We start from the raw sequence: 22,667 nt of genomic DNA on the forward strand, positions 1-22,667 counted from the left end.
ACACGATCTACAAATAAATGCAGAAATGTGTCTTTTTCATGCTGTCCATCTGAAAAGTGGAATTACATGCTAATCACATCATTGACAGCAGTCCTGCTATGCTGAAGGCCAGTGAAGCACCACTGGGAAAACTTGTAGATAGCAATCTGAACTTAGACCACTAAGTTTCCACACTGGTATTGAAAGCCTATATTGTGCATATCAACAGTCACACCATCATACTCAGATCTTAGGACTGTATAACAGCACTGTACTCAAACCTCATCAGAACATTAATAGAGTATAATGCTGTATATTGCATGTACCTCACCAGACACATACAACTGCTGGAGAAACTATAGGGCTTTCTCATCAAGAAAACACCGGGTCTACAAACCATGCCATGATATATGCAGTGACGACCCCAGTTAAACCCAGGACAGTAACTAAGGAGCCTTAATCCTCACCACTGTCTCTGGTAAGGGAGTGTCACTGAAAGCAGGGGTAGAAAATACACAATTTCCCATAAGAGTGCACTGGGAACAGGCTCCAAACCTGGGACTGGACTATATGCTTTACTCCAGATCCCAAAATGAGCTTTCACACTAACCACTGCAGAGCACTGTGTCCCATTTCCAAATATCTGGCACATACACCTGAATATCTGATTTTTCACACACACACACACACACACACACACACACACACACACACACACACACATATATATATACACCTGGGAAAGGCTGACACAGATTCACCAGCTGTGTCCTCTCTCTCCAGATTACACGGTAGTTGCCACCAGCCAAATACTCTAAGGCTCTTACAGGGAGTAATTAATTATACTGTGTGAAATTCATACTGATATGAATGGTAGAGTGTAACCAAAGCAGTAAGGCTTTTCAGAGTGGCCCTGTTATTATCACAATAAGCATAAACACTCTCAGGTTACTAAAAGTACTTTCTAAATAACCCGCCAGAATAGAAGGTAGTAAAATATTTAATAAATAAAATGATTTAAAACATATATGCATTGAATAACTGATTCCAATAAACCACAGAGTTTCACACACAGGAATTATGAAAATAATGCTGTAGGATACGTTTCACACTGATTGCAAGAAAACTAACTATTTAACTGTAGATCCCTAACTGCCTAAAGATTACTTGTCCCTATCTATTGTAATTAACTTGGTAAGGCAAGATGATACCTACATACCTACATCAACATCAACATCAACTTTATTACAAGCTGAGATAAGTGCAAACATGCAGTGTTATAAGATAGTACTGCATTTTATTTTTTTCAGTTTTTTGTTTCATTGAACATTGTGTTAAAATAGTACTGCATTTATCTGCTTATTTATTTGTTTCATTGAAAATTGTGAGCTCTCTTTCTGTCTGCAGTTAGTGGGTATATTCTTCTCACTTCACTGATATTCGGTGTAGAAGTCTTAGCCTAGAGGGTTTCTCTGTGCCTTAAAGTCTTAGTCCCTTATCTCTGAAATTATTTCTGCTGAATAGCTGCATACTTGAGCTATTTGGTTAGCTTTTACATACCTACATCAACTTTATTACAAGCTGAGATAAGTACAAACTTGCAGTGTTATAAGATAGTGCTGCATTTTATTTTCTGTTTTATTGTTTCATTGAATATTGTGTTAAAAATAGTACTGCATTTATCTGCTTATTTATTTGTTTCACTGAAAATTGTGAGCTCTCTCTGTCTGCAGTTAATTTTCTCACCCACCCTCCTTGTTCTTGTTGTGGTATTAATCTTGGTGGCTTTGGAATTGACCACCCCTCCTGTAAATTTGTGTTTGAACACTCCTCCTGGGCCCATCTCATTTGCTCACTCAACCGAGTACAGTGATATCATATTTTGATTTCAGACACTCCTACCATTCACATATGTTCAGCTCTTCCTAGTCTAGTCTCATTAGCTCATCCTGCCTAATACAGAGAGAATATCTGAGTAGGCATACCCACTTAGGCCCTGAACTTGTCTGATTGAAGACTGCTGGAACAGAGCTCAGTTCTGAGGTTTTTTACTGATTAATTGGGTAATTTATTTAAATCAGTTTGCTCGTTTTCTATTGTTATATATAAAAAAAAACAAATTTGCTCTTTATCTGCTTTTACTGTTTTTGTGTTTCTTCCTCCTTTATTACCTTATTTTGCTTTTGCCTCTTCTTAAAAGTACTCAATTGTGTTTATTCTGCTACATTTCTTACTGCTTGGTAGTAGCCTGATTAAGTAAAAGAAACACAAACCAGTAACAGGAAAACTCCACAAGCAAATACCAGCGTTGCTCAGCTTTCAACTGTAATGTCACAAGTAGCAGTAGTAAATCCCAACTGGAACAATAGAAAAAGCAGATGCAATCTTCAATAAGCAACCCAGTTAGTACGATAAATCCTTTATTTGGACAAAAAGACAAGCTCAAAACAAGCACTTTCGCCTGGTTTATCAGGCTTTATCAAGTTCCTGTATTCCTTTATCAAGTTCAAGTAGCCTGATTAAATTGTAACTGTTATTCTAAGTCTTTTGGTTAAAGCACTTGGGCTTTAGACCAGTTATTTTACATTAAGAAAGTTTGTGGTCTGCACTGTTGTGGCAGGACAGGTAGCTTACATCCTTCTAAGTTGGGAATTCCTGATTGAAGCCTCATTGTCTGTTATTCTAAAAGTGTATTAGTTCTGGTTTAAGCACTTGGGCTCCAGGCCAGTTATTTTACATTAAGAAGGTTTGAGGTCTGCAGTCTTGTGGGAGGAGAGGCTAGATTCTGCCCTTCTGAGCGAGGAATTTCTGGTTAAAGGCTTAGTGTGCGTGCTTATTTGAACTGTTTTTCTGATATTGGTGCACCTTAGCATAGACTAGTTTCAGGCATGCTGAATCTAACTTTGTTTGTATAACTTGAGCACTAATCCAGACCATCTTTTTGGAGAAGGTTCCCCTGCACTCTAGTGGCAGGAGTGTGTGGTTAGAACTTGTCTGATTGAAGACTGCTGGAACAGGGCTCAGTTTTAAGTTTTTTTACTGGTTAATTGGGTAATTTGTTTAAATCAGTTTGCTCGTTTTCTGTTGTTATAAAAAAATTGCAATTTATTCATCTGATTTTATTGTAATTGTGTTTCTTCCCATTTTATTACCTTATTTTCCTTGTGCTTCTTCTTAAAAGTACTCAATTGTATTATTCTGCTGCAGTTATTACTGCTTGGTCATAGCCTGATTAAATTGTAACTGTTATTCTAAGCCTTTTTGTTTAAGCACTTGGGCTTCAGACCAGTTGTTTTACATTAAGAAGGTTTGTGGACTGCATTGTTGTGACAAGACAGGTAGCTTACATCCTTCTAAGTTGGGAATTGCTGATTGAAGGCTCAGTGTCTGTTATTCTAAAAGTGCATTTGTTCTGGTTTAAGCACTTGGGCTTCAGGTCAATTATTTTACATTAAGAAGGTTTGTGGTTTGCACTCTTGTGGGAGGAGAGGCTAGACTCTGCCCTTCTGAGCTGGAAATTTCTGGTTAAAGGCTTATTGTGCCTGCTTATTTGAACCGTTTCTTTCTGTAATTTGTGTCCCTTGTTTGCTGTATCTCAGAAGTTAGTAGTTTATTGGCCATTGTGGGCTAATTTCTATCTCTTTCATTTCCCTGCTATTAAAACTGCATTTGTGCTTTTTTTGTGCTTGTATTCAGCTCAGCAAGTGCTTGCCAGGTGTCCTGCAGAGTTCTACAGCAGCACAGAGACAAAAGAGAGACCTTGGAGTGATTAAGTATCATTTGTCTGCATTTTCTTGCTGTCTTTAACTAACTCCGCCTAAAACGCCAATTTTTTAGCATTTCTGTGATTTAAAAAGCATGTTTCTGCTACATATTGTATTTATTTGCTGCCTGCACTTGAACTAAGTCATTTTTGTGTTTAAATAATCTGTTTAACTGTTGTAGGCTACACACTAAAGTGTGATTGCCATTTCTGTGTATTTAAAGTGTTTTTTTGATTGTATCAGCTGTATTTTCTGAAAAAAAATAATGTACTTGTTTCCTGCCTTTCTGAACTTGTATAGTCCAGTTTTCAGGTTATTGCTGAATTCAGGGCTGTGTTACAAATTTCTGTGTTGCCCATACCTTGCTTAGATAGAGGGAAGTTTCTCTGTTCACCTGTCAGAGAGGGGAGCTTTGAGCAGCCTATCTGTCACTTGAGGAGTGGTTTCAGCCAAGAAGTTAGAAGTTTATTGGCCATTTTGGGCTAATTTCTATCTCTTTCATTTCCCTGCAATAAAAAACACATTTGCGTGGTTTTGTTCGCCGGGCAGCACAAGTTAGCTAGGGTTAAATTATTCCCGGCTCCACAAAGTCTACTCTTCAATTTTTCTCTTAGAACTAGACAAACTTTCAACTTAAGCACTCAAACCATTCATTTCACAGCCCAGCACTTGCTCAAAACTCATAGCAAGCACTAATTAGCCCTAGCACTAGACCCCCTATACTGTCCAGAAGGGCAAGGCTCTCTATTCATCCCTACCAGCCAATCAGTAAAATAGCTCACTTTACCTATTCAGGCATGTCCAAAGGGCAGCTTCAGGTGTACTCTCCAATCCAACTGGTGAATCTGTGCATTTTGAGGCAATGTTACAACTGCCTCATGTACACAGACAACCCTCTCCTCCTACCACCAAACACTAATATATGTGAGAGATGCAATTATACAGCCAAACTGGAGGCAAAGCTCTCTCAACCCAAGACTGGAACTGACAGTCAAGAGGAGAAGGGAAATACTTGCAACACACCACCAGTCTCACATAGACCTATTAAACCAACACCAGAAAATAACACACATAAATACAGAGGCTCAAAATAATCTGCAAAAGCAACAGAGACCTCCAAAACAGACATCCAAGCAACCTCCACATCCCATTACAAACCATGGAACACATACTTCACATAATCAGTGTGCCACGCAATCACAGCCCTTAAGACAAAATAACATACCCAACGCACTAGTAATAGGTGACTCTATAGTCAGGCACACTGATGTCCCACTAACTAGGCTGGACAAGGAGAAGGTTACAGTTAGCTGCCTGTTGGGTGCCAGGATCTGCCACATAACACACGCACTCAGGTTACTCTAGAACAAGTACAAATATGGCTCTGTCATTGTCCATGTTGGTGTGAATGACCTGAGATGCACCTCCCTGGACTACATGAAAAGAGACATGGAAGAGCTCTCTGATCACATAGCCCAGACCAATATGACCCTGACCCTGAGTAGCATCCTGCCCTCAGCAAGAATGATGCCACAGTACAAAGAAAAAATTATCAGTTTCAACAATTGGCTAAGATTTTGGTGTCATTCAAAGGGGATCCAGTATCTGTCCACCTGGGATGACATGCTCGACAAGCCATGTTGCTTCACAAGAGATGGCTTACACCTGTCACCCTTAGGCTTTCAAATACTGGCCAAATATTTTGCTGCCCCCATAGTGCCTTTTTTAGGCAAGGCTCAAAAGACAAACCCACCACCGTAAATAGCACAAGTAACCAAAAACTGAGGGTAATGTTACTCAACGCCAGAAGTCTAAACCTCAAAATGCATGTACTCAAGGCACTCCTCAGTATGGAGAACATTGATATCTGTGCAGTAACAGAAACCTGTTTTATGGCTCCAGAGAGCACTCCAGCACTACCAGGCTATATCTCATACCATACTTTTTGGCCACAGAACCTGGACTGAAACACAAAAGGTGGGGGTGTATCCATATTCATCAAAGATACCCACACTTCCAGGTTAGTGGCGCAGCGCAATGCCTCAGAGATCATCCATGTGCACCTAACAATGGGCAAAACTGCAATTCAAATTGTAGCTTGCTGCAGATCACCCACCATGATCCAGTACCCCATTCCATGTTCCTGGAGACACTGGAAAATATGAATGTCCTACCAAATGCCCAAATATTGGGTGATTTCAATTACCCAAACATTAACTGGGAGAACTACTCAAGTACTACCTCCCTTGCCGAACGCTTCCTAGAATGTATAACCTTGAATGGCCTGGATGGTCAACACCCTCACCAGAGGTGACAACATATTGGACCTGGTCATCACCAACATGGGCGACCGGTGTTCTACACCAGAGGTCAACCCCTTGCTGGTTAGATCAGACCATAGACTAATCACTCTAGATATCCACATTCCACCCCCACCCCCAAGCAAGGAAACCTCTGTGAACAACTTTTCAAAAGCAAACTTCACGTTACCTAAGACTGAGGTGGAAAGGTTCACAGCCTCCATGCTAAAGGACAACACTGTCCACGCTGCTGAATCCCTTACAAAAGCACTCTATGAGCACCTACAAGAATGCATGGATCGTGCTATCTCAAGCAAAACCAAGACTCACTCCTCCAATAAAAGGAAACCAGTCTGGTGGACCCCTGCCATAAACAAGCTATACAATAGAAGGAGGAATCTAGTACAGAAAAGAGTAAAATCCCAAGAAGGAAAGACATCCCCGATCAGTATCAGCAAGAAACTACAATCCCTCATAAAATCATCCAAGGCTAGCTTCGAAAGAAAAATTGCCACGGACTCCAAAGTTAACCACAAAGCGTTCTTTAGCTATGTCAAGAACCTAAGTGGAAACTCTCAGATCTGCTCTGTGTTAGTGCAGAATTGCACAAAATACACTAAACCAACTGATATTGCCAACATTCTGGCAGACAGGTTTAGTGCAGACTTCACCCCCCTCTCACCCCCTAGAGGGCCCATAATCATACCAGACGAATGTAGTGCCCTGGCAATCACTGACACACAGGTTAAAACAGCCCTATCCAAAGCCAAAAACACAGCTACAAAGGGATCAGACAGTGTCCCAGGCTGTGTCTTACATGAGATCCAAAATAAACTAACCCCTCACCTAAACACACTGTTCAAACTCAGCCTCTCTACAGGCTACATACCCATAAAGTGGTACACAGCAACAGTTATCCCACTCCACAAAGGTGGAGCCACAATGGACCCCAGGAACTATCGCCCTATAAGCCTGACTAGCCTGGTCTGCTAGGCTATGGAGCGCATCATCATGGAACTCATTAACAGAGACATTGGGAACCTCCAAACATTGCACCCTACCACATTTTGCTTTGTTAAGGGCAGATCATGCCTCCTAAACCTGGTGGACTTCTTTGAGACAGTTACCAATGCTTTAGATGAGGGAAAGGAAGTCCACACAGCTTTTTTAGACCATGCAAAGGCTTTTGACACCATTCCTCATTCTGGTATTATAGACAAGCTCACCAGCCTGAACATAAACCCCTACTTCACAAGATGGATTGCCAATTGGCTCACAGATAGAACCCCCACGGTGATAGTTGCATGCTCTAGGTCTGACTCTAAACCAATTGCAAGTGGCGTCCCCAAGGGCTTAGTCCTTGGACCCCTCCTGTTCGGTATATACTTCTCAGAGGTACATGCAAGCACAGGAGGACTATTGCTGACCAAGTACACAGACGACTGCAAACTGGGGGCCATAATTGACTCTCTGGCTGATACAGACATCCTCCAGAAATGTCTCACTGAGATGGATACCTGGTGTCAAAATCATGGCCTTAAGCTAAATGCCAAAAAGTGCATAGTCATCCCCTTTGGAAAAAGCAAAGTACCCACGAACTACCACATACATGGTAGTCCCCTAAATACAGAAAATGTAATAAAAGATCTGGGGACCCAAGTAGATAGTAATCTCTCCTTTGATAATCATATTGCCAAGGTGGTTAGGAATTTCTTTTATGTGGCCTGCCTAATCACAAAAGGGTTCACATCTAGAACAAAAGAGGTTATTGTGCCCCTCTACTCATCACTCATCAGACCCTTCATAGAGTACAACACCCATTTTGGGATGTACCTTACAAGACACCTGCAACAGCTGAAAAGATCACAGAAGTACCTCACCAAGAGGATTACTGGCCTTAAACAGATGCCCTACGCAGCCCAACTGAAGAAACTCCAGCTGTACTTGGTTGCATACTGCTTACTCAGAGGTGATCTCTGCCTGACATACAAGGCCATGTCCAACCCGGAATTGATGGACATGCTCCATCTAAAAAAAAAAAATCCCTGAGAGCCACATGCTGTAGGGATCTAAACCTCACCACAATGATAAATAGGATGTGTTGGTGGGATAGATTTCTGTCCCAGAGACTCCCCATGCTTTGAAACAGGATTCCAATCTACATTAGGCAGAGCCCCTCACTAACACTTTTCAAGAGAAACCTTGACGAGTGGATGGGAAACAGAAAATTTACCCCGGGGATCACTGCAGTGGTTCTGCTGGACAGAGACACAGGGAACTAATGGCTCTGCTGGACAGAGGCACAGGGAACTAATCTAAGGGGGCAGCGAAAGCCAACACATTCTGTCTAGGCTTATAGATGCCCTCGGGCAGATAGCCTAGTACTTATCTATGAACCTATGAACCTATACTTTTATTTCTGCAAGGCAAAATAACAATATACATCCACTCTTCAGGCTGTTGTCTGGTCCTCAGTGATTGGAATAGCAATTCCTACTATTTATGCTGAACAGCTCTGGAAAACTCTGAGTGATACCTACTGATCTGGAAGACAATAACTGACTACTACTGCAACAACTACTGAACTACTACTGGACTTTGACTCAGGACATGCTTTTATAGCAGAATTTTTTTTAAAGACACAGAAAGCTGTTATGAGAATTCTACTCTCTCATATCAGACTTTAGAAAGTAAACATAACAGATGCTGTGGAGATTCTCTTCCTTTCAGCTCTGGCATATGATGACATCACATCCAGGTCAGCTGACTTGTGTAACCTACATTCAGAATTCTTTAAAATACGTACAGTAGGTTAGCCAGAAGAACACTGTTTGATTCAAACATCTTACATAAATCAAAGTAATAATCACAAAACATAAACTTATTTACAAAACCATAGCTAGTCATACTGGCATATATAAAACAAAGTAATTTACAATTATTTACAAGTATTTACAAAACTTCAGCCAGTCATGCCCGCACAGATAACAATAGCTGATATCCTCACATTTCTCCCCCTTTCAAGACTCAAGCTAGATTTTCAAGTGACCCTAGAAAATCGTTGCTTGAGAAAAATGGGGCTGACTGAACATGTATCAACCCACACCCTGTCTTGAGAATCCCTCCACATTGGCATTGCTATAATCTAGACTGGCTAACACTGGGGGTCCTCCTAAAGCTCTTTAAGTTTCTGGAATGCCTGCTAGCATTCTACAGCCCACACTACTTTATCTGGCTTGTTTTTCTTTGTTAGGTCAGTAAGAGATGCAGTTATTGCACTACAGTTGGGTACACATTTCATATAGTACCCCGCTGTCCCTAGGAAAGTTCTCATCTGCTTTTTGGTATCAGGGACAGGCCACACCTGAATAGCTTCCACTTTAGCAGGTTCTTGCCTAATCTTACCACTCTCTACTCTATGTGCTGGGTAGGAGAACTCTGCCATACCCACCTGACACTTACTAGGCTTAATGGTCAACCCTGACCTTTTTAATCTACCTAAGACCTACCTGTCATATTGAAGGTGTTCTTGCCAGGAATGACTGTAAATGGCAATACTGTCCAAATAAGTGAGAGCATAATCTTCTGCTTTTACTTAGAAATGATATACTAACCTCTGGAAGGTTGCTGTGGATTTCTTCATCCCAAAGTGCATCTTTGCAAACTCATATAATCCAAAAGGTGTTACAAAAGCTGACCTCTCTCTAGCAATGGGAATCAAGAGTACCCACCAGTATCCCTTGGTCAGATTAATAGTAGCCAGATACTTAGACCCATCCAAATGTTCTAAAGCTTCATCTGTTCTAAGCATGGGATACACTTCTGACTCTGTATAACTATTAACTTTCTGTAGCCTATGCAGAAGCTTACACTACCATCCTTCTTTAGTACCAATACTTCTTGGGAAGCCCAAGTACTACTAGACTCTGGATTACCCCCAGCTCCAGCAACTCCTTTACCTCCTCCTTCAAAGTCTGTTTGACTTGCTCAGGCACCCTATAAGGAGCTTGCTTGATAAGCCTTTGTGGTCCCATATCCACATAGTACTGCACTAGGTGAGTACACCCAGATTTCCTGGAGAACATGCCCCCAAATTCCTGTAAGACTGCTCTCATTTCATTAACCTGAATAGGGGATAGCTGCTGAGATATAGCTACCTCTCCAACAGAAGTCTCAGTATGAGTCTCACTAAGAAGGTCAGTCACCTATTCCCCCTCAGACTCCTCCTGCCATCCACTGTAAATACTCAGCACTAGGGCCTCCCTATCATGATAAGGTTTCATCATGTTAACATGGTACAACTTATGTCACTGCCTCCTGCCTACTAAGTTTACCATGTAGTTAACATCACCAAATTTCCTTACCACTTTGAGGGGTCCATCACAAGCTACCTACAGCTTATCGTGTCTGACAGGAATGAGCACCATAACCTGTTGCCAAACATGTATATTCTCGGGCTCGAGCATTCCTGTCATACCAAACTTTTTTCTGCTGTTGGGCTACTACTAGGTTGTCCTGGGCCAAATCCATGAGCTCCCTAAGCCTTGTCCCAATGTTTAGGACTTATGCCACAACCAACTCCATGTGGGATTCACGCTCACCTTCCCAGTCATCACAAATCAAATCTAAAGGCCCTCTCGCCCTATGCCTATATAGCAACACAAAGGGTGAAAAGCCTGTAGATTCATGAGGTACCTCACTATAGGCAAATGATAAATGGGGCAAATATTTGTTCCACTCTCATTTAAACTGGTACACAAATGGCTGTAGCATAGTCTTTAATGTACAGTTAAACCTCTCCATGGGACCATTAGTCTAGGGATGGAAGGGGGTGGTTTTTAGATGCTTCACCCCATGATGCTTCTACAGACAGGCCAGCAGGTCTAACATAAAGTTGGCATCTTGGTTAATCAGTATCTCCTTCAGAAAACCTACCCTGCTGAAAATTTCTAACAAGGCATTTGCCACTTTTTCTGCCTCAATGGAGGACAGAGCTACCGCCTCAGTATCTGGTAGCATAATCCACCAGAACCAGGATATACTTCTTTCCTGTTGAACTTGGAGTACACAGAGGTCCTACAATATCCATGGCTACCCTCTGAAATGGCTATTCAATCACAGGTAAAGGCATCAATGGAGCCTTGACCTTATCTCCCACCTTGCCTATCTTTTAGCACTGCTCACAGGTCCTGCAGTACCCATTTACATCCTTTGCAATCCCAGTATCTCTTAGTATGCTTTAATCCCATATGGCCTGCAAAAGGAATGTCATGGTCTATGGCTAGAAGTACGAGACAGTAGGCTCTTGGCACTACCAACTGCTATATTACCTCACCCTCTATCCCTCCCTCAGGGAGTCCACTCTCTGTACAGTAACCCTTTGTTTCAGTATACAGATTCCCCTCTTCCTTGAGCATCAGGTGCCTCCTTAGCTACCACTCTTAAGCCTTATGTAGGATATGTAAGTTGAGGTTGTCTGAACTCTACTTTTGTGACCCTTCCCAGTTCCCTTCCACAGGAAGCCCAGTATCCTCTGTCAGTAGTGCTTAACTGTCAGCCTGGATGCCACTACTCAACTCTGTTCTTGCAGTCATCATGTCCACAGGAACACCAGTACCTACCAGCAGCTGTGGTTCACCTTACAGTACCTATCTGTAGTTGTGGTTCACCTTCAGGCTCACTGCTACAAGGTAGCTCCCTCCCTGAAGTAACCACATGACCAGCCCCAGATTCAGGTATAGGATCTGTCTGGGTCTCCCCCAGGCTACCAGACCTATGTGCCTGTCTCCAATATATCACTGCATGCACACAAGGTTCTACACTATCAAAATCATTCCTATTAAGACATCTTCAGAGAAATCCTCAAACACACCTACCTGTCGTTTCCTTTTCCACCCTCTCAGTCAAGATGAACCCTGACCAAAGGTATTTCGAATGGGGTCCCACCCAAAGCTCTGACTGGTGTGGATTGTCCAAGCAAGTATTACTCCTTCTTAACTACTGCAGGCCTCACAATGGTTATATTAGAAGCAGTCTCTCTTAGCTGTGAGCTGACTTCCATCCACTAAGATAGTATAAAAATTTTGGTGATAATTTGGCACCTCTGTTGTTTCCAGACAACTTGTTACTAGCATTCTCTCATTCCCACCTGCTAGCTTCCTCACCTTTTGTTTCTGACCTTGATTCAATGGGCATTTGTATGCTACATGGCCTCTCTAATTACATTTGAAACATCTAATCACTGATCCTGACTGTGTGCTTAAACTAGTGGCTTCCCCTCTTACTGGTGTACTCTGTTGGAGTGGTTTAGGCTGCCCCCATGTGTTCCCTTATGTCCATGTGCAGCACTGGATATCCCTTTCTTATGTAGTGGTGTCCTATTTGCCAAGTAGAGAACTGCCCCCCCCCTTTCTCATCAACTCATTTGCAGAGTTACACTCTTGGTCCTCATGTCCTCAGGCAAAGCGCTGAGAGCTTGTTCCCTCACCAAAAGGTCTTCCAGTTCATCAAAAGTGGTGATCTGACACCCACTCACTACACTTGTATCTGCCTTGCTTCTGTGTTCAAAAAATGTTTTTCTATACATTTCAGGAGTTTATTTTAAGCAATCAAGTAATCAGTGTTTTACATGATCATAATTCAATGAATATCAGGCAGTTTAGTAACTGCATTAACAGCTCTACCATGGAGTAAGGTGGTCAGGAACTGTACCCAGAACCCTTTGTCAACATTATATTGTTTATATACCCTCTCAAATATATAAATAAAACTATCAGATTCATCACCCTCCCTGTACTGAGGAAAAAAATTACTGACCTTTATGGCTACTGGAGTTTGGTCATCCCCTTCACCATTACCTCCATGACCCTGTCAAATGGTTAGAAGCTCCTTTTCATGCTGTCTGTACCTCTCATTTTCTGCAGCTTCCATCTCCAAACATCACACTTCATACTGACACTGTTCCTGCTCTGTCTCCAAATATTTCACTTCCAGTTCATGATGCTGTCCCTTCTCCATCTCCCTTTCCTCAGATGCCAAATATCTGGCTTCCAGCTCAAACTGACACTGCTTCTCTCGCTCCTCAGCTTCCAGTTCAAGTCTCCTTAACTCCAAATTCATTTTTAAGTCCCCAGAAGAAAAGGTACACTGTCTTGTCTTGGAAGGCTGCTTATCCCCAATTCCAAACTGGATATCCTCTAAGCTGCTGGTCTGATCTGCAGCTGTGACTAAGGCTGAGATCATTGCTTCCTTAGTAAAGCTGGCATGCAGCAGTCCTTTGGCTTCACATACCTTGGCCAACTGTTTCCTGATCAGCTTGCTATACTCCTCTGCTGACCTCCTTGCCTGCTGTCCCTGACTAAACTGACTAAAACATAATTAGAACTGTTGTGAAATGAAACGTTGTATGTTTATCTTGTGGCTGCCAGGAGTACACACCTCAGTGAGAACTACCCACAGGCTACAAAATCTGAATTAAAATCCCACACTGCTGGCACCAAATAATGTAACAACCCCACTTAAACCTGGGGCAGTAACTTAGGAGCTTTAGTCTTCACCACTGCCTCTGGTAAAAGAGCATCACTGAAAGCAGGATAGAAAATACATAATTTCCCATAACAGAACACCGGTAACCAGTTCCAAACCTGGAATTGGACTACATGCTTCATTCCAGGTCTGCAAATTAGTTTTCACACTAACCGCTGCAGAGCAATGTGTTCCATATCTAATTTTTCACACACATATACTCACCTGGGAAAGGCTGACACAGAGTCACCTATCTCCAGATTACAGGGTAGCTGCCACCAGTCTAATACTCTAAGGTTTTTACAAGGGGTAACATACTGTGTGAAATTAAAACTGATAAGAATGGTAGAGTGTGAAGGAAGCAGTAAGGCTTTTGGTAGTGGCCCCAGTGTTATCACAAAAAGCATAAACACTCTCAGGTTACTAAACACATTTTTTAAATAACCAGCCACAATAGATGGTAGTAAAATATTTAATAAATAAAATTATTTAAAACATATATGCGCTAACTTTCTAAAGATTAAGTGTCACCATCTAATCTAGTTAACTCATCAAGGCAAGATGATACTCTTACTTCTGCAAGGCAAAAATAAAAATATACATCCACTCTTCAGGCTGTTCTCTGGTCCACAGTGACTGGAATAGCAACTCCTATTATTTCTGCTGAACAGCTCTGGAAAACTCTGAGTTATAACTACTGATCTGGAAAACAACAACTAACTACTACAACAACTACTGCAACAATGGACGAACAACTTCTGAACTTTAACTGACTCAGGACCTGCTTTTATAACATAATTGTTTAAAAGACACAGAAAGCTGTTATGAGAATTCTACTTTGTCATATCAGATTTTAGAAAGTAAACAAAACAGCTGCTGTGGAGACTTTATTCTTTTCAGCTCTGGCACACAATGACACCACATCTAGGACAACTGTCTGGCAAAACCTACATTCAGAATTCTTTTTAAAAACATGTACATTTGGTCAGCCAGAAGAACACTGCTTGATTCAAGCATCTCACATAAATCAAAGTAGTAATCACAAAACATGATCTTATTTACAAAACCATAGCTAGTCATATTGACATATATAACACAAGGTAATTTACAATTATTTACAAGTATTTACAAAACTTCAGCCAGTCATGCTAGCACGAATAACAATATCTGATATCCTCACACTTGTGGCTAGATTAAAAACCATGTCTCTATAACCTGTCCTGCACAGGATGAGGTGACATCTGTCTGGCCTCCAGGCCAAACTCTGACCCTGCTCTGGTGGGTGTAATGCATATCCACAAGTCTGAAATAGCTAATGACAGCAGTGTCTGTTGAGGAGAATAGGCTAATAGCAGTCCTACATGCTGGTATATAATGTAATGTCAAGGAAATACACACACACACACACACACACACACACACACACACACACACACACACAATTGACTGCAGTGAGAATAGAACCCCTGCCTATCTAAATACACAGACTACAGAAGACAATACTTTACATAAGTGCCATGGCACAAGTCTGACTTGGAGTGTCTCAGACAACACTTTATAGCTGATGACATCATCAGTGTGTGTGTTGAGGAGAATAAGATAATAACATTGTCCCACATGCTGGTGTAAAATGCTATCTGCAATGTCAAGCAAGAGCACACACACACACACACACACACACACACACACACACACACACACACACACACACACACACACACACGCACACGCACGCATGCACACACACACACACACACACACACACACACACACACACACACACTTGACTGCAGTGAGAATAAAACCCCTACCAATCTAAGTACACAGACTACAGAACACAGTACTTTATGCAAGCACCTTGGTCCAAGTATGACTTTTACAATAGTGTAGGTCATTGTAGTAGATTACATTAGCAGGCCATGTGAGAGAGCAGGTGTTGGGAGGCCTGCATGAATGGATGTGTAGGCATGTGCAAGTATCAAAACACTGTCAATCCATGGCATTGGAGCAATAATGATAGGATACATGCTTCTACTCTTCTGTCTAGACATGCACACACACTCCCAGTTGATGGCATTGGGAATAGAGCCCCAACCTATCTAAATACACAGACTACAGAATACTGAACTTCATGCAAACACCACAGCCCAAGTCTGACTTCTACTAGAGTGCACGTCAACTTATAATAGATGACATGAGCAGGCCATGTCTAAGAACAGCTGTTGGGAGACCTGCATGAAATGGATGTGTAGGGGAGTGCAAGTATCAAAATACTGTCAATCCGTGGCATTGGAGCAGTTACTGTAGGATACACAATTCTGATCTTTTGTCTAGTCACATACCCACACACACACCCATACACACACACACACACACACACACACACACACACACACACACACACGCACGCACACACACACACACACACACACACACATGCACACACAGTTGTTAGCAGAGTAATTTTGTGAGCAGCATCAACGGGTCCTGTCCATGAAGGACATAGGTGCCATCTCAGAAGTGACTTTATAATCATCCAACAAGTTGCCAAGGTTGTGTTGAACAGAGTCATTGAGGAGCACTCCAGCACATGCACAGGAGTGTCAATTGCTGGGGGTTATATCTGTTTCCCCAGCCTGTTCTGTTTATGTCACAGGCTAGGTTGATAATCCTAGAACAAGTTATTCTTGTCCCATTTGATTTGCAGATGTTGAGAAATTCCAGTAGGGCAGGGTCTGAGACTGCTCTGTAGGCCAGGCAAAGGTCACCTCTCAGCAGCCTGCATGATACTGAATGCAGTGGCAGGTCTATCAGTCTTTCCATGTATGTCATGTTTGGAGGCCATGAATTTTCCCAGTCACAAACCTCTGTGTTTTCTCCAATTGATGCAGGTGTCTGGTATGGCACAGAAAGTAGGGACCATTGTACCCAATTAGTGGTCTAGAGTAGAGTACAGCAGAGCTATGACCTCCCTGGTCTTGGATGTGATATCCATATGTATGAGGTGCCCAATGCAGAATGTGTTTCTCACCACTATGGCCACATAGTGATGAAAGTATAGACTGCTATCAACGTGTGTTCCCAAGTCTCACAACACTGTGTTTGAACTTAGAGGGGTGCTATGTATATCATAATTATCAGGGGAACTTCATTGCCAAAGTGGAAAATGAAGCATTGTTTGCTTTAAGTTTCAGTCCATGAGTTTGGAACCAAACATTTGTCTGTGTCAGCCCTTTCAGTAATATGTTATAATCATTGAGTGACTCTATATCCATACTGTTGCCTGGATTTCAGAGAAATAGTTTCCAAACAGTTGAGGACCCAGCACAGATCCTTGTGGTATTCCGCTGGTAAGTGGTTTAGTGGTGGAGGTGCAGTCTCCAACTTTGACAGTGTGTGTTCTGCCAGTGAGCCAGTTGGCTATCCATCTAGGAATGAATGGCTTAATTCCCAGATGGGAGATTTTCACTATGAGATATGAATGGGGATAGTGTCAAATGCCTCGGATAACTCAACATAGGTGGTATGTCCTGTTATCCCTCATCCAGGTCTTTGGGGTCACTAACAAAGATGTTCACTAGGTTTAATAATACCAAAAAGAAGATGAAGGCAATAATAAGTCACTGATAAACGTAAAAACGTATTGTGTTACAAGAATAAATTCCTTTGAGTTTCCAACAGTGTTGCGGGCTTCCCTTGTGGTTGTTTGGGCAATTTTTTACGTTTATCACTAGGTTTAATAAGCAAGATCTAACCTAGACAAAATCAAAATGGGTCTGGTCAAGTGTGTTGAAGGTCACTATGTCCCTGTGGATAAGGTCCATGCTGATTCCTTCCCTAACCTTGCAGATAAGACTTTTTAGGCTTATGGGTCAATAGTTGTAGTTCTTCATGTTACCAGATTGAAGTGCATTGCATATCACACAACACTGGATATTACTTAACACTGGATATTACTTTCTGTAATGTAGGTGATATATGTGTGGGAAAAATTACTAAGACACCAAGGTTGCAGTGTTTAGGGGGGAGGCAACACATGGCTGTATTGTAAATATGTAACATATTCTTAGATAGGGCCCTCAGATTATTATGTTTCAGAATGGAACATAATCATAGACAGAAAATGAACAGTAAGCAGCAGTGAACCATAATAATATTTACTTTTCCATAACACAATGAGCAGCTGGTTTGAGCAATGGTTGGCAAAATGTATGCACATGTGAGATGCACATTTCCAATACTATTTATGCTTCTGTGTAGTTAAGCAGTGCACAAATGTGAGCCACATTACTAAAGTCTGAGAGTTAGTACTGACTCTAAGAAATGCATCTGCTGTTTAACTGATTCTGTGGCAGCATGTGTTAATGCATTGATACAAGGCTTTCTGAGCCCAGATGATACTGGGTTGGAATCCAGGTATATCTAATACTTTTCAATAAGAATGAATATAATGGAAAGTGAAACAACAGTAGAAGTGTATGAAAATCCTGTATTAGGGCCCAGGACCTTATGTATTGGGGTCCTACACTTACACTTGTTGCCACAAGAAAGTTGAAATAACACCTGCTCATGTTTCAGTTCATTTCTATCAACTGCAGTGTCACAGTAGTTAAAAAATGGTTGCACACCCTGTACTAGAAACCAGAACTATCTGCACTCCAGCTCTACACTTACACCTGCTGCCATAGGACTAGTTACATGACATTCCAAAATTTGATAATCATTCTTAAGGTCTCTCTGTTAACTGCCATGAAACTCCACTTAGCTGGTTTGTGCAGTGACCAGTTGAATTTATTGAATGTATCTGGTTTCTATTTTTGGCTATCTGGCTCCTATCTGCTTCTTGTGTGGTTCAGTTGTCCAGTTTGCTCACTGCCCTGCTTCACACAAATGAGAGAAGCACAGCCAAACCTGCCATTTATTTCCTCTGTTCCTGTTCCTGTGATTGCGCTAAGCACTGCATTGCACAAACAATGCCCCCTCCAAAAAAATCAATAAAAAAACTAAAGACAAAACAAAAACCAAATGGAAAGTAGCTGACACGAGGAAAAGCAATGTATGACATACACACTACAAAATGTTAGTACACATGAGATATTTCTACCGAGGTCTAGATTTCATCTCTCACTCCACTGAGCCTTCAAAGCACAGTAAGGGTGCCTTATCTCTCTTTGCCACACATCGAGCTTTGCAACAAGGAACTGGAATCATTCTGCATGCAGCCAACTGCAACATCATCTACAGTAATATGACACCACACAACTGTTATTTGTACATGTATTATTTTTGGATGTAGTGCACTTAGTAATCACACAGCCAGTTATGATTATTGCTTCCAAATATACAGCTCTGTGTTACCTCCCTGTGTTTTTGGTCATTCTTCTCTTGTCTGACCAGCAATCTGAGAAATGCAGTCTGTAAGCCATTCTATATCATTGGCCTTAAAATGTGTGTGAATATTAAATGGTAATAATATCATATTCCGTTGCCAACAAATGAAAGGGAGGTCAGATATTAATGAAGAGAACCTGTGAATTGTGTACTACTTACATTTACAAACCTGAAAAAAATCAACTACCACTTTATAAGTCTAACCTGACAACCACTGGTGGTAGGGCAGTCTGCATTGCTGTCATGTTTACCTTCTCCCAACAAGTAATCATTCATAGTTGCAATTCATTAAACACAAACACTGAGGGAGTACCTGGACTATGTTTACATATGCCACATGGACTCAAGGATTTGGGATTCAGCAATTCTAATGAGTTCACACCTCATTTGTATCTTCACCATGCTCTCAACCCTTAATCTGCACCAGAAAAGGCAAATGTGTAGCCAGGAGAAACTGAAGGTGAGCATACTTGTTTATGTGGTGAACACAGAAGAGAGGCTATTATTTTGGGATATGTCTGCACTGAGGATTACTGATTTTGAGAAGTTATGCCTGCATTTTGTCATCTACATACTGCATATGCTGACATGTAATTATGAATAATCAGTTTAATAGTTTTATATATATTTTAATTAGCAATGCTTTTATACTTTTATCTATATGCATTAGTTAGACGTGTACTGATGGCATGAGAAAGTTTGTCAGGGCATTTCACAGGTATACATGATTGGCAATACATTCAGATGGAATATTCTGTATTAAATCTATAGACATGTTTCAGAGACAAGTCATTTAATAGTACTTTTAGCATTTCAAAGATACTTTGTTAGCCAAATGTGTCATTTGCCTGTGGGGGTGGGGGAGCAAAGTTGCATTTATGTTATGGCCCAAACATGAATATGGTGCTATTGTTACTGTCCATTTTTTGCATCCAGCCTGCACATATAAGTCAAATATGCCTCTGCTGTGACATGTTAAGGTCATTTCTGTACAAATCTCCCACCTTTTACTTGCTTACGCTACCAAGTAAGAACATGCAAAGATATGCAACTCATTCATATTATTATGCAATACACAACTTATCCACACAACCACCAGGGGCAGCAATATCCTAGACCTGGTCATTACAAACATGGGCGACCGTTGTTCCACACCAGCGGTCAATTCCTCATTGGTCAGATCCGACCACAAGCTAATCACCCTAGACATCCACATCCTGCCCCCACCCACATTAGGGAAACCACCGTAAAAAATTTCTCCAAAGCCAACTTCATGCTTCTTGAGACAGAAGTGGCAAACTTCACGACACCCATGCACAAACGCACTTTATAAGCACTTACACAAGTGTATGGATCATGCTATCCCTAACAGAGCCAAGATACTAACTGCCAAAAAAAGGAAGCCAATCTGGTGGTCCCCTGCCATAAATAAACTACAACAGAATAAAGAAACTGTTGCAAAAAAATAATAAAATCCCATGATTGGAGGAACTCCCTGGTCAGCCTCAGTAAGAACTTGAGATCCCTCATAAAATCCTCCAAAGCTAGTTATGAAAACAAAATCACCACTGATTCTAAAGACAACCACAAAGCATTCTATAGATATGTCAAGAATCTTAATGGCAACACTCAGATCTGCTCTGAGTTACAGCACAATGGCACTAAATATACAGAACCAACTGATATTGACAACATCCTGGCAGATAGATTCAGTGCTAACTTTACCTCCCCCTCACCCCCTAAAGGGCCCATCTCTATACCAGAAGAATGCAAAGTTCCCGTAATTATGGCTGCACAGTTAAAAACCACACTCTCCAAAGCCAATAACACAGCATCCATGGGACCTGACAACATCAAAGGCTGCATTCTACATGAACTACAGAATGAACTGACACCCCACCTAAGCACCAGGTTCAATCATAGCCTCACCTCAGGCTTTGTGCCCACTGAATGGCACACAGTGACAGTTATCCCACTCCACAAAGGGGGAGCCACAACAGACCCTGGTAACTACCGCCCCATTAGCCTAATGAGCCTGGTCTGCAAGGCCATGGAATGTATTATCATGGAACTTATAAACAAAGACAATGGTAATCTCCAAACTCTGGACCCCACCCAGTTCAGGTTTGTAAAAGGCAGATAATTTCTCCTAAACCTGACAGACTTCTTTGAAGCAGTCACCAAAGCTGTAGAGGAGGGTAAGGTGGTTCACATAGCCTATCTAGATCTCGGCAAGGCTTTTGATACCATCCACCACTCTGGAGTTATAGATAAACTCACCAAACTAGGTATAAATCCCTATGTCATATGATGAGTTGCCAACTGGCTCACTGACAGAACCCACACTGTGAAAGCAGCAGACTCCAAATCTGATTTTAGACCAGTGACAAGTGGAGTATCACAGGTTTCAGTTCTAAGTCCTCTCCTGTTTGGTATCAACTTTTCTGAAGTACAGGCTAACACAGAAGGACCTTGGCTAATGAAGTTCACAGATGACTGCAAACAAGGAGCCATAATCAAAACTCCTAACAATGTGGACATCCTACAAAGGGGCCTTACTTAGACAGATGCCTGGTGTCAAAGCCATGGCCTCAAGCTCAATGACAAAAGTGCATTGACATCCCCTTTGGTAAAAACTCTGTAACCATGAGCTAACACATAGGTGGCAGTCTACTTAACACCAAAAGTATGATAAGAGACCTTGGGACACAGGTGGACAGTAGTCTCTCCTTTTATAACCACATTGCCATAGTGGTTAGGAAATCCTTCTATGTGGCACACCTCATCATAAAAGGTTTCTCATCCAGGAAAAAAGAGGTCTTTGTTCCCCTCTACTTGTCACTCATTAGACCCATTATAGAATACAGCACCCCTTTTGGTATGTACCTCACAAGACATCTACAACAACTGTAAAGGCCACAGAAATACCTTCCAAAGATGATTACTGGCCTCAAACAGATGCCCTATGCAGACCGTCTCAAAAAACTCCAGCTTTACTCCATTGCATATCGCCTACTCAGAGGTGAGCTCTGCCTAACTTACAAATCTATGTTAAACCCAGAGCTGTTGGACATGCTCCACTTAAAGAAATCCCAATCCCTCCAAGTTACATGCTCTAGGGACCTAAACCTTGTCAGCACTATAAACAGAACATGCTGGAGGGATAGATTCATGTCCCAGAGACTTCCCATACTCTGGAACAAACTACCTATCTTTATGAAACAAAACTCCTCATTAGCACTCTTCAAGAAAAATCCTGATGATTGGATGGGAAATAGGAAATTCACCCCAGGGATCACCTCTGTGGCTCTGCTCAACAGGGGCACAGGAAAATAATTTTCTTGGGTGGTGAAAGCCAGGGTACCTTTTTGGCTAGGACTATATAGGCCCTAGGGCTAATAGCCTAGTACCTACCTATGAACCTATGAACTTTAGGTTCAAGACTTGCCTTGTAAATGCAACAATTGCCACCATTTTTGATCAGGGTTGACTCTGTCTGATGCAAGTAGTACACAGCCAATACATGGAGAGGTAAAGGTTATAAGAGTTGCCTGGCATCAATGTTACTATATGTATGTGCATAAAAGGTAAGTTTTATGCTCCTAGCTAGTTAGTGAGTGTGTTATGTATTGTCTCTTAACCAATGCAAGGGCATATTGAGCATAACTGTGTCTGCCTCCAGTCACAGCAGCTGGTGGTTCACATGCTG

Source organism: Protopterus annectens, chromosome 6.part1 (genome assembly GCF_019279795.1).
Source record: "Protopterus annectens isolate FY-2018-M chromosome 6.part1, PAN1.0, whole genome shotgun sequence".
NCBI lineage: Eukaryota > Metazoa > Chordata > Ceratodontiformes > Protopteridae > Protopterus > Protopterus annectens.